At 34.1% G+C, this 12,266-nt stretch overlaps 1 protein-coding gene across 3 annotated transcripts in view; it reads right to left on the bottom strand.

The window, feature by feature from the left end:
• Positions 1-12,266, bottom strand: part of PRDM2 (PR/SET domain 2) — a 189,753-nt gene that overhangs the window by 88,484 nt on the left and 89,003 nt on the right. The gene's annotated exons all lie outside the window — the stretch shown is intronic.

Genomic DNA, 12,266 nt, shown 5'->3' on the forward strand with positions numbered 1-12,266 from the left:
TTTTAAAGATGAAAAACTGAAATCTTGAGAAGGTAAACGATGAAGTCTGACAGTAAATGGCCTGGCAGAGCAAGGATTTAAACCTAGGTCTTTAAACTCTGACGAGAGGTTCATTCCATTCTACTATACTGTTTCTTACAGAACTAGACAGCACAATTCCTATTCTCAAAGCTAAGAACCTCAAAGAGCTTCTATCTAGCCTACCCATTTTATGTGTGAAGTCTGAGGGTTACAGCAAACCTGGACTCCCAAACAACTTGCTTAATGTTACACTTATTTTCTAGGGCTTTTATATTTACTATCTCACTTCATTTAAAAATACAGTAGTAGAAAACTGAATTTATCAAAAAGGAACACCAACAATTGTTCAGTCTGCCAAATAAATAAATAAATAAATTCTTAGCAGTCAATGGATTAAAAACTTCTAAATATTCCCTTTAAACCAAGGAGAAAAAAAAATTGAGACAAAGTCTCTAATTCTTTGACAAATATTAAATTCAAAACCACTACAGTAAATGCAACTAGCAAATGCAAAGACACATCTGGAAGTAAGACAATGAAAATGATTCATTTTTCAAAGAACCACGAAGGAACATAATGCCAAACAACTGGGCAAATGAGCTGCACAGCTAAAGGCATGAGAGAGAACACAGAAATAATTCAACCCTAGTCTAAAACATGAATTGCTAGTCTTAGACTCAAACCATAAGACTTAGAAAAGAAAGTAACTTTGCCAAAAGCTATAGGAGAAACTTTCCAGAAGATACAAAACCTTAGAATAACCATTCAAGTATCAAAAAGAGATAGAAGATAATTTGTATGTAATTCAGTTTTCCTGTATATTGGCTTAAGATATATTTCTAAATTTCATCAACTTTGAAAGCCCATCTCTTATTTGGGAGTGCTTGCCACTAGAATGTATAAAATACAAACTTAAGCACCAGTGCATTAGTCACATGAATGCTAAGTTTTTTTGTACAGTTAATCATACAGAATATGCCCCAAATAGGTCATGAAAACAAACAAAAAATTGGCAATGAAAGCAAGGTATAACTATGAATAAAAGAGTAAAAGATAGCAGGACAAAGATGTTAATGGAAGTGGGGGAAAAATAAGATAAGACTTCAACAGTTTAAAAAAAAAATCCGTTTTGACCCTTTTCAATCTTACTTTCATCCTTACCATTATACTGAAATGAAACTTAAAGAATATCGACAACCACTAAACTGCCTTGTCCTCAGTCTTCATTCAATTTGATCTGTTACACAAAATTCTGCTTGAGAAGCCCTCTTGAATTCTTTCCTTCCAATATGTTTAGTAGGATTGTACTTTATGTTTAACCTATATCAGATTGCTTGTTTTCTTTGCGGGGAGGGAAGGAATGAAAGAAAGTTCAAAACTATCTTTATATGTATTTGAAAAAAATAAAATACTATTGAAAAAAAATTTCTACCTTTGGCTTCTGTAATTCAGATTCTGAATTGGAAAGGACCTTAGAAAACCTACTTAGGTCCAATACATTCACATGAAATGGCAAATGGAAAATCTTTTATTTATCCCTATTAAACTTCAGCCCAATACTCTGGGCATGTCACAAAAATTTTAAATCCTGATTCTGCCATTTAGCCCTCCCAGGTTTTTGTCATCTGTGACTCTATTAATCATGGACAATTACAGCTTCACACAAATTGCTGATTGACAAAAATCTTACAGTATCTTCACAAAATAACACGTTTTAAGGGGTTATAATTATAATCACCAACACAATAAGGGCAAGTGTTGTGATACGGGAGACATGTGTCAGTGGCTGCTGGAGGTCTAACTCAGACTTGTAGAACGGATCTCTTCATGTGAGCGGATGATGATGATACAAGTAGATTGAGAGGCAGTTGCTGTTCTCTGACCTCTCCACTGAGAGGCAGTCTCATTGTCTGACCTCTCTCCTCTTCCCTCTGCCTCCAATTTATTTCATTCCCAGTCCACAAGCAACACCTGTGTCAGTAAAGGTTGCTTTGCAACTCTTTCAGACATTATGATTCATAGCTGTAGAGGCTCCTGGAGAATTGACCTGCCCCTTCACCTAGGCTTGTTTCCTTAACAGGCAAGAATTGAGTAAATTCACATTTCTATAGCAACCTGTAAGTTTATACAACATGAGATTAAATAACCACAACAAGAATAACATACTCAAAAATATAATAAAGCAGCTACACAATAAGGATCCAATCCCCCTATGATCAAATAGGTTCACAAAGACAATATTTTGCAAGGACGTGGCAACTCCCTTTAAAAAAAAAAAAAAAAAAACCTCAAAGAATTAGTAAATCATTTACTCTCTGTCAAAAGGCAACTTTCTCTTCATAAGTGACATGATAAATATCTCATGCCCAAATATATAAATATAGAAACAAGGATGGCTGTACAATTATCTACCAAATTTGATCAATACTACAACACTACCTTTATATATTATATATATATTTTTAAACAATGTTTTTGATTACTGTCATGACTCTTCCATTCAATCCTTAAAATAACAGCTTCAATTTCTCCTATGCAACAGAAAATTTACTAATCTATACCTTGATCACCAAATCAGACAGAATTGTCCCAGGTTTCATCTTTCTAACAATGTCTCTCCTAATAATAAACAAGCAAAGTTCCTTTTGCTTTCTGCACGAATATGTTTCTCAAACTGAAAACCATATAAATAAGCAGCCTCACTCTGGGGAAAACAGAAACTATTCTGCAGGAATAATATACCAATCATGACATGGACTCAATTTCTGATAAACAATTCCATTACTGATCATGCCTACAGTAGGGAAATATGTAATAACACTTTTTGATTCTGTTCCTATTTCCTTCTAGGCCCAATTCTGACTGTGTAGACTTCAAAATCATGTCTCTACTGACATTTTTTTTTTCATTTAAAAAAATTGCTTTTATTTTTTATTTTATTTTTTTTATTTAATAGCCTCTTATCTACAGGTTATATGTATGGGTAATTTTACAGCATTGACAATTGCCAAACCTCTTGTTCTAATTTTTCCCCTCTTACCCCATCCCCTCCCCCAGATGGTAGGATGACCAGTAGATGTTAAATATATTAAAATATAAATTAGATACACAATAAGTATTCATGACCAAACTGTTATTTTGCTGTACAAAAAGAATCAGACTCTGAAATATTGTACAATTAGCTTATGAAGGAAATAAAAAATGCAGGTGGGCAAAAATATAGGGATTGGGAATTCAATGTAATAGTTTTTAGTCATCTCCCAGAATTCTTTCGCTGGGCGTAGCTGGTTCTGTTCATTACTGCTCCATTGGAAATGATTTGGTTGATCTCATTGCTGAGGATAGCCAGGTCCATCAGAACTGGTCATCACCTAATATTATTGTTGAAGTATATAATGATCTCTTGGTCCTGCTTGTTTCACTCAGCATCAGTTCGTGTAAGTCTCTCCAGGACTTTCTGAAATCATCCTGTTGGTCATTTCTAACAGAACAATAATATTCCACAATATTCATATATCGCAATTTATTCAGCCATTCTCCAACTGATGGGCATCCACTCAGTTTCCAGTTTCTAGCCACTACAAAAAGGGCTGCCATAAACATTCGTGCACATACAGGTCCCTTTTCCTTCTTTATAATCTTTGGGATATAAGCCCAATAGTAACACTGCTGGATCAAAGGGTATGTACAGTTTGATAACTTTTTGAGCATAGTTCCAAATTGCTCTCCAGAATGGTTGGATGTATTCACAATTCCACCAACAATGTATTTAGTGTCCCTGTTTTCCCACATCCCCTCCAACATTCTGCATTATCTTTCCCTGTCATTCTAGCCAATCTGACAGGTGTGTAGTGGTATCTCAGATTTGTCTTAATTTGCATTTCTCTAATTAATAATGACTTGGAGCATCTTTTCATATGGTTAGAAAGAGTTTCAATTTCTTCATCTGAGAATTGTCTGTTCATATCCTTTGACCACTTATCATCTGGAGAATAGCTTGATTTTTTATAAATCAGAGCCAATTCTCCATATATTTTGGAAATGAGGCCTTTATCAGAACCTTTGACTGTAAAAATGTTTCCCCAGTTTATTGCTTCCTTCTAATCTTTGTCTGCATTAGTTTTGTTTGTACAAAACTTTTCAGTTTGATATAGTCGAAATTTTCTATTTTGTGATCAGTAATGATCTCTAGTTCTTCTTTGGTCATAAATTCCTTCCCCTTCCACAGGTCTGAGAGGTAAACTATCCCATGTTCCTCTAATTTATTTATAATCTCATTCTTTATGCCTAGGTCATGAACCCATTTTGACCTTATCTTGGTGTACTGTGTTAAGTGTGGATCAATGCCTAGTTTCTGCCATATTAGTTTCCAATTTTCCCAGCAATTTTTGTCAAACAGTAAGTTCTTATCCCAAAAGCTGGGGTCTTTGGGTTTGTCAAACACTAGGTTGCTATAGTTGTTGACTGTTTTGTCCCTTGAACCTAACCTATTCCACTGATTAACTAATCTGTTCCTTAGCCAATACCAAATGGTTTTGGTAACTGCTGCTCTGTAATATATTTTAGATCTAGTACAGTTAAGCCACCTTCATTTGATTTTTTTTTTCATTAATTCCCTTGAAATTCTTGACCTTTTGTTTTTCCATATGAATTTTGTTGTTATTTTTTCTAGGCCATTAAAATAGTTTTATGGGAGTCTGATTGGTATAGCGTTAAACAAATAGATTAGTTTGGGTAGTATTATCATCTTTATTGTATTTGCTCACCCTATCCAAGAGCATTTAATATTTTTCCAATTGGTTATATCAGACTTAATTTGTGTGAAAAGTGGTTTGTAATTTTGCTCATAAAGTTTCTGATTTTCCCTTGGCAGATAGATTCCTAAATATTTTATACTATCAGTAGTTACTTTAAATGGAATTTCTCTTTGTAACTCTGTTGGATTTTGTTAATGATATATAAGAATGCTGATGACTTATGTGGGTTTATTTTATAACCAGCAACTTTGCTAAAGTTGTGGATTATTTCTAATAAATTTTTAGTAGAATCTCTGGGGTTCTCTTAAGTATACAAAATCATATCATCAGCAAAGAGTGATAATTTGGTTTCCTCGTTGCCTATTCTTATTCCTTTAATCTCTTTCTCAGTTCTTATTGCCAAAGCTAGCATTTCTAATATAATATTAAATAGTAACGGTGATAGTGGGCAACCTTGTTTCACTCCTGATCTTATTGGGAATGGTTGCATCTACTGACATTTTAACATAGAACTTTCCTCAGTGTCTAGGGCCCTTCTCATCCTAAAAAATCCCACTACTCCTGCAGCATGCTTACCTTGAATTACCTACCGTTCTGCATGGCCCTAGATCACTCCACTTTTCCCCTACAGCTAAGTCCCTCTTAGACCTTTAATTTTTCCTTTTTTAATTTAATTTAATTTTTTAAATTATAGCTTTTTATTTACAAAGCATATGAATGGGTAATTTTTCAACACCAACACTTACAAAATGTTATGTTCCAAATTTTCCCCTCCTTTCCCCACTCCTTCCCCTAGATGGCAGGTAGTCCAATACATGTTAAATATGTTAAAATATATGATAAATCTAATATATGTAGACAGTTATCTTCCTGTATGAGAAAAATAGTATCTATAAAGAGAGAAAAAACCCTGAAAAGGAAAACAAAAAATGCAAGCAAACAATAGAAAGAGTGAAAATGCTATATTGTGGTCCATACTCATTTCCCATAGTCCTCTCTCTGGTGTAGATGATTAAAACTAGTTCTAATTGTTTACTAATGAATTATCTCATTGTTGAAGAGAGCCATTAGACCCTTCATTTTGTAGGAAAAAAAAAAAAATCAAAGACATCTGCCTTCATTCCCCTCCTAGCCCTGTATTAACCTTGATGGGCTTCAAAATAATGTTCTCCTTTACAAGTCCCTTGTGTGACATCACCCCATCTTTAAGCTCCAAGAGGGCAGGAGACTATTCTTCTTTATGCTTATATTTGCATCTCTGTACCCTAATACTGTATCAGGCACTTAATAAATGCTTGCGTCTTTCCTTCCTTCTATCTCTGTATGTGTTTCCCTTTTTTCCTTCTCCATACCCAAATGTCATTGTTTCACAACTTCTACTTCAATCAAACAATCAGGTAATTTAAGAGATAAAAAGTGAATTGGGTCTGATTCTAGGATCAGTTTGCCATCCACTCTACCACCCAACTGCTATTTCTCCATATAAGAGAGCATTAGCAGATATCCAAATGAAGAATTCCATAACTATGGCATCATGCATCTTAAAAGTAAAGTTCTAAATGCCTGATATTATCATGTCAAATTTTTTATTTTTTCTTCAGCATCTCAATTAATTCTCCCTTCTACCTAAGTGATTTATATCACATTTGCATGGAAACATTGCTTCTGTTGTATCTTCTATTGATTTTTACCCAAAAACTATTCCCTTCCCCTGCCTCAGTAATCCCCCAGAAATGGAGTGAAGATGGCAAAGAAAAAGCAGTGGCTCGCCTAAGATCTCCCTAAAACCTCTCTGAACACTTTTAAATACTGCCATAAAACAATTCCTGAAATGGCAAAACCCACAAAAAGGCAGGGTAAAATAATTTTTTCCAGCCAATGAAATTAGAAGGTAAACAGGAAAAGTTTATCACATCAGGGTGAAAATGAAGCACAGTACAACAAAAGCTAATACCATCAACACAGACCAGCTCCAGAAAATTAGGAGCAGGCTTAGGGAGCTAATTAATCTGCAGGGACTATTTTTGGAGCTCTAAAGCCATGTTTAGTAAGGGGGCATCAAACACCTGAAATGAAGATTACAAGGGTCTCTTTGCTAGCAATGAGGCAAGACTCTGTTGATTTGCTCATGGTCAGATCCGGGAGGAGTACTAATACCAGAGATTGCAGCCACAGTAGAATGGGGATCCTCCTCACAGTTGCAGGGCAGAAAAGAGTTCTTTTGCTCACTTAAAGACTAGAACATAGGCCAGGAAAATAGTAAATGTCTCTCTTTAGATCATACCACATTTTAAAAGAACTGAAAACTCACAGGTCCCTAGAAGTATCTCTGAAAATTGTTGCACAAAAACCCTGAACATTGGGATAGTACACCTTTCACTCTGGAAATAGACCTTTCACTCTGGAAATAGACTCCCATTTTAACAAAGAGCTAAAAGCAAAGAAATAGGCAAAAATAGGCAGGAGAGAAATTGACCAATGGAAAAGGAATCACAAAAATTCACTTAAGAAAAAAAACTTACAAAGTAGAATTAGCCAAATGAAAAAGGAGGTATAAAAGCTCGCTGAAGGGCAGGAGGGAAGGGAAAGCACTTCATAAAAATTAGAATCGGGAAATAGAAATTAATGACATGATGAGAAATCAAGAAACAATAAAACAAAACCAAAAGAATGGGGGGGGGGGGCAGGGAATGAGAGATCTCATGGAAAAATACTTGACCTCCATGATCTAAAAAAAGCCTAGACATAATTTTTCAAGAAATTATCAAATGAAAGTGCCTTCATATTCTAGAACCAAAAGCTAAAATTGAAATAATCTACCAAGGAGGATTCTGGGGAGATGGCAGAACAGGACAGAAAGTTCTAAGATCTCCAGAGTTTTCCAACAAACAAAATAAGATTGTACTTCAAGGCAAACAGAGACCAGTGAAAAGCAAATTAAAAATTTGGGGGGGAGAATCTGAGAAGATAGATAAAGTTTCCAGAACAAAGGATAGGGTGATGTGAACAATAATCATCTCCAGGCTTGCTCCTCAGAAACAGCAAGTGGGGAACCCTGAGGCTAGCTGGGGTTGGAGGTAGCCTGAGGCAACCACAGCAATTTTTATCTACTAGATAGTGTGGGGTAGCCAGAATTGAGGAAACCTCTGCTTATAAGAAATGCTAGGCCTAGCTGTGCTTCTGAGCATTACCTTGGGAAACAAGCAGCACATATTCAGTGAGCCAGAAGTGGGTAGCTGTTAGCTAGAGGCACTTACAGGGGGGTGGAGTTCTTGGTTTGAGGTTCCAGATCAGAGGGGAGAACTGAAGTGAAGCAAGAAGCACCATCCCACCTACTCTAGAACTAAGTAAAATACACAAGCTTTTATTTAAAAAACAAATAGCAACAATCCAAGAAAAACAAGAAGATTATAAAAATAAAGTTAACCAAGTAGAAAAGGATATCCAGAGTCTTAAAGAAAATGACTCTGAAAATTGGAAATGGGCAAAGCAAAATTATAAGAGGCCAAAAAAATAACAAAATAAAATATAAAGAATACAAAAATGGAAGAGAATGTGAGGCACCTCATGAGGAAAATCAACAGATCTAGAGAACTGCTCAAGAATACATAAGAATAATTGGACTATATGAAAGCTATAACCACAAAAGGAACCTTGATATTATAAAAGAAGAAATAATTAAAGAAAATTGTCCCAAAACAATAGAACAACAAGAAGGAAAAAGTAGAAATAGGGAAAAAAAAAATCCAATCACCCCCCCTGAAAGAGATTCCACAAGGAAAACAAATATGCTACAATAGGAACTGCACAAAACCTATCAGACACCACAATAAAACACTTGCAGGTCTTGGAATACTATATATCAACAATCAAAAGAACTAGGGTTATAACTGAAATATCACATCCAGTATAACATTGAATGAAAAAACGGACATTTATTAACTCTCAGATTTTCATGATTTTGTGTTGCAAACAAACCTGAACTAAATAGAAAATTAGACAAATAAGAATCAATATAATTGGGTAGTTCAAAAGAAAGATTGGGGTAAAAACTGGAATATGTGACTTTAAAAAGGAAAACCACATAGAAAAAGTTAAAAATATTAATAGCACTGTACAAATAAAGTAAAAGAGCAAGAACTGACAGGAATTTGATGGGAAAAGAGGGCTTGTAGTTCTGAATTTTACTTACAACTAGAATGAGTTAAAGAGGGATCTATCTATAAATCTACCTATACATACATCTTATATCTGTGGGGTGTTACACATAGCCATACTTAATAAGGGTATATAGCACTCTCCAAAATCTGAAGAAATAAAAGAGGGAGGGAATAGTATAAGGGCAGGGTATACATGGATGTGTAGATTAAAGGGAATGTGGGTAAGATATATAAATGAATGGGATAAAGAAAGAAAAGGTGGGGGACAGGATAAGAGGATTTTGGGGGTAAGTTAAGTAACAACAAGGCAAGTAAATAGGCTGAGGAAAGTATAAGAGCTAGCAGAAATAGGAAACAAGAGATACACAAACAATAAAAATGATCAGGAGTAGAAATGATTAGGAAAAAAATAGGAGTAGTATTCACTGCTCTAAGACAAAGTCAAACTTAAAAACAATTCAGCCAACAAAGAAATCTATATTACATGTCAATCATATTAATAGTTTTAGATGTATGTGTACATATATGCATATATGTATATGTATCTTGTACATGTAGGTGTATACATGTATACATGTGCACATTATATGTATATGCTTGTGTATACATAAATATATCCGTGCTTTACTGTAGCCTGTTTGGGGGAGGTAAGGGAGTAGTAGAAAGGAGGAAAAAAAATTAAAAGTAAAAAGCACATAAAAGAGAACAAAAGAAAATCTACAAAGAAGCAAAAAAAAAAAAAAATGAACAGTTATGAATATGTCTTATTATTATATATGCTTGCTTGAAATGGAAATTTATAGTTACATATTTTGAAAGCTTCTTTATGTTCTGCTGAACACATTCAAAAAGTAATCCATCAATCACCTTCTGAAAAAGATCCCAAAATGAAAACTCCTAGGTATATTATAGCCAAATTCCAAAGCTCCCAAGTTAAGGAGAAAATATTTCAAGAAACCAAAATAACCAAAAACAAAAACAAAAACAAAAACAAAAAAAAACCTTAAGTACTGTGGAGATAATACAAAACATTTATAGCTTCTACAATAAAGGTTCAGAGGCCTTGGAATATGATATTCTAAAGGGCAAAGGGACTAGGATTATAACAATCAATTACCTACCCAGCAAAAGTGAGTATAATCCTTCAGGGAAAAAACAGATATTTAAAAAAAAAAAAAAAAAAAAAAAAGACTTTCAAGCATTCTTTATGAAAAGTTCAGAGCTGATTCAAAAATTTTACTTTTAATTAAGACTTGAGAGGCATAAAAAGTTTGAGAATCGCTGAATATGGGAAAGCTTTCTGGAAAGCTTTGCAATGAAAGCAGCAAACTTCAAGAGCCAGGGCAGAAGGGATCTTTTTTCCTCAGAGTGCAATGATTTTTTGTGGTGGTTGTTGTTCTTTTATGTTTGTTTTAATAAATTGTGAGCACTGGAAAATTTACTCTTAATGGTGTCTGATGTGACATGCTGGCTGAATGAACCCTTCCTTTTCCATTCATCACTTTGGGAGAGAATACCTACCATCTCATCTGCACTGGGGAACAGCATTCTCCAGCAAGACTTTCAGAGTCAAGAGATCTTTGACCTGAAACAGGTATGCTCAGAACCCAATGCCCAAAGCCCTGATGCCTAAAATGTAAAAAACAAAAAGCCTGAGAGGAAGATTTTTTTTTTTTTTAAGTCATTCTGATATGTGTGTGTGCATGGAGAGCAAGGACTTCAAACTCTTCAGAGAAAAAAAGAAAAGGTTTTGAATGAAAAGTGCCAGTTACAGAATGAGGAAAAGATGTTACATAATGAGTGCACAGAATTTAGTTGAGAGGGACAGATGGTGTAAAAATAAATTTAAAAAATCATTCTTAATGAAGAAACATGGATTTACTTTTTGTTAATCAGAAAATTAATTTTTAAAAAATGAGAGGATTGGAGGGAAAGGAGAAATAGAAAATGAGGAAATACCTTGGACATCTCTAACTTACTGGGCACCAACTAGTCATTGGTTTTTAATAACCAAGTAATATATATACAGCAGTACTGGTTTTATCTAAGCAGTGACTCATAAGATTAGTGTTCTTGTCATTCATTTCAAAGCACCTATTTTTTATCCCAGTTTCTGGTGTAGTTTCCGGGAATTCATAAACTAGAGAGTTTACTGTTAGTCCATTTGATACACCAGATTACAGGTTTTTATTGTTCACGTGTCTTTGCCTTAAAGTGAATTTTTATTTAATTTTTGGTTCCAAAGGGAAGTTTAAGAACATGCCCAGTACTGTATATATGTATATGTTTTTGCACATATAATAAATGCATATCCATATTCTATGTATGCCCACACAAACATATAACATCATTGTTAGGGCATAAAAAAGCCCCTTTTATGAATTACTTTCTAAAAGGATGACCTATTTTTTTTCCTTCTTAGATATTACTGAGAGTGGCTTCCTTCAAATCCAGCACTGGCCCTTGATGCACATTCTTCTCTGTGGTCAGCAAGATGTGAAGAGAGACAATTTTACGATTATGAAGCTACCCCTAAGTTTAATAATAATCAAAGAATGTAACACATGAATATCATTCTCTATCCTGTATTTTTCAAATGTTTCAAGGCTCCAAGGATTCCTATGTTGTTTGGGTCGTCCTTTTTTTTTTTTTTTTTTTTTTTTTTTTTTTTTTTTTTAAACCTCAGTTCCTCAAATGATTTTAACAAAGCTGCATAATAAAGATACACATATCGGAAAATCCTTTTGTAGAATGGTAAAAGACTAATTTTTTTTTTCAAATGTTAGTTTCAAATTTTATTTTATTTTCCATGGAATAATTTCTGAGATGGGGAATTAGCATCAAGTTAAAAATCTAAGCTGATTTATACACTATCAAGAAGTTAAGCATAGAAGATCTACCTTAGGAAAAAATAAGGCAAAATTACATCTTTGTATGACTTCCTGCAACATTTGAAGAAAGTATTTAAACTTGTACTTAGATGCTAAAAATTAGTTGGAATATATTTTGCTTAATTGTCTACTTATTCATAAGTTATTCATATTGGAGTTCATAGGTATCTGTGAGAAAAATTTCATTATCCCAACATTCACCTGTTCATTTGTCCATTCAACATTTATTAAGCACTTACTGTACATAAGAAACAGTGCTAGACACATTTTGTATGCAAAGTGCCAAGTATCTGGATATTTGGCAGCCTCTGGATGCCTGGATTCCAGATGATAAGATTGTTCACTATTTAATTATAAGATAGTTATGGCTTGTGTTACACAAATAAATCAGATTTTTTTATTTGGTAAATATCATGATATAAGTCCTAGGAAATCTG

The sequence above is a fragment of the Sarcophilus harrisii genome, chromosome 3 (genome assembly GCF_902635505.1).
Source record: "Sarcophilus harrisii chromosome 3, mSarHar1.11, whole genome shotgun sequence".
In the NCBI taxonomy this organism is placed as follows: Eukaryota; Metazoa; Chordata; class Mammalia; order Dasyuromorphia; family Dasyuridae; genus Sarcophilus; species Sarcophilus harrisii.